Here is a 1279-nt window from a genome sequence, read left to right on the forward strand (position 1 = left end):
AGGGGAGACTGAATAAAAAGAAACAGGAAAAGATCAAAAACCAAAAAAATCACTAGCGGTGCATTTATTCCCTGATTTCAAAACTGCGCAGCCATCAAGCGGGCGCTGTGATCAATGAGTTCAGGGTTGTAACTCGAGCAAGCCCTGTTGCTCTCTCCTGCCCGATTCTCAGTCGTGTTTACGTGCCACTGAAGGACAAACGCCGGGGCTAGGTCTGATTTATTCCCGAGGTTTTCCACCTCTCTATCAGCCCCTAGCGGCCAGAGCTCCCCTTGCACGCCTCATTGTTTGCAAACGCTCCCCCTCCTTCCCCCGGCGTGCACCCTTTTTGTATTAATGTATTAATTATTGAAAGAAATATTCCAACGCTGAATAATACATATGCTGGCTAATAAAATGTAGAGATTAAGTCAATGCTAAAGGCTCTGTCTTTTTTTTTTTTTTCTTTCTCCCCCCTAAGAAAGAAAAATATGCTGCAGAGACACTGGAGGGAATTTGGGAATTTCAAAATGAAGCAGAGCACCGAAGTTTAAATGGAAACAGGAAGAGCCGTGTCTACCTGGATTCTGCTGATGTTTTGCTCTCTGGTCCCCCAAATCGAACCATCAAAATAAAGAACGTCTTTGAACCGCCCATGCCGCACCGCATCCAAGCCACGAGGTAACTCGGAGCAGCAATGCTGAAACAAACCTGGATCGTGCAACTGGATCCGGTCAATATTTTACCTCGAATTCTGCTTCTTAAATATAAAATCTTATTTTTTTCTTTCTATGATATTTTCTGTTCTTCTATGTCAGTCTTCTTCTCTTTACAAAATGACCCCGTCATATCTTTGTGTATGAGTACTGCAAAATCCCACAACTACCATCTCTGTCTGGCCAGATTCATCCAGACTTGTTCTTCACCCCTCATTTTCCTGAAGAGGAACAAAGGACCAGTGTAGTGCTGCTTCAGCGCCAAAATCTGTACAACCCAGGTAGATTCTCCCCACCCATTATTGGGCATCATGAAAATGCTTATCCAGCACCTGGCTGAGTCTTGAACAGATTTGGCCACAGACCTCAAATTCTATCAGTTTAATAGAAATCAAGGGTAGTTACTCCTACATGGCTAAAAAAAACCCAAACAACTAGATCATATTGTATCTTTATCCATCACACTAGGAAACACAGAAATGACATATGAATCCAACCAATTTTTAATCAGAATCTCCCAAATTCCCTTGTAAAAAATAGTGGAAAAATGTAACTGTTCCTCATGCACCCCCCCCCCCCCAAAA

This window comes from Gavialis gangeticus, unplaced genomic scaffold, assembly GCF_001723915.1.
Source record: "Gavialis gangeticus isolate Ggan-Ray unplaced genomic scaffold, GavGan_comp1, whole genome shotgun sequence".
Taxonomy (NCBI): Eukaryota; Metazoa; Chordata; order Crocodylia; family Gavialidae; genus Gavialis; species Gavialis gangeticus.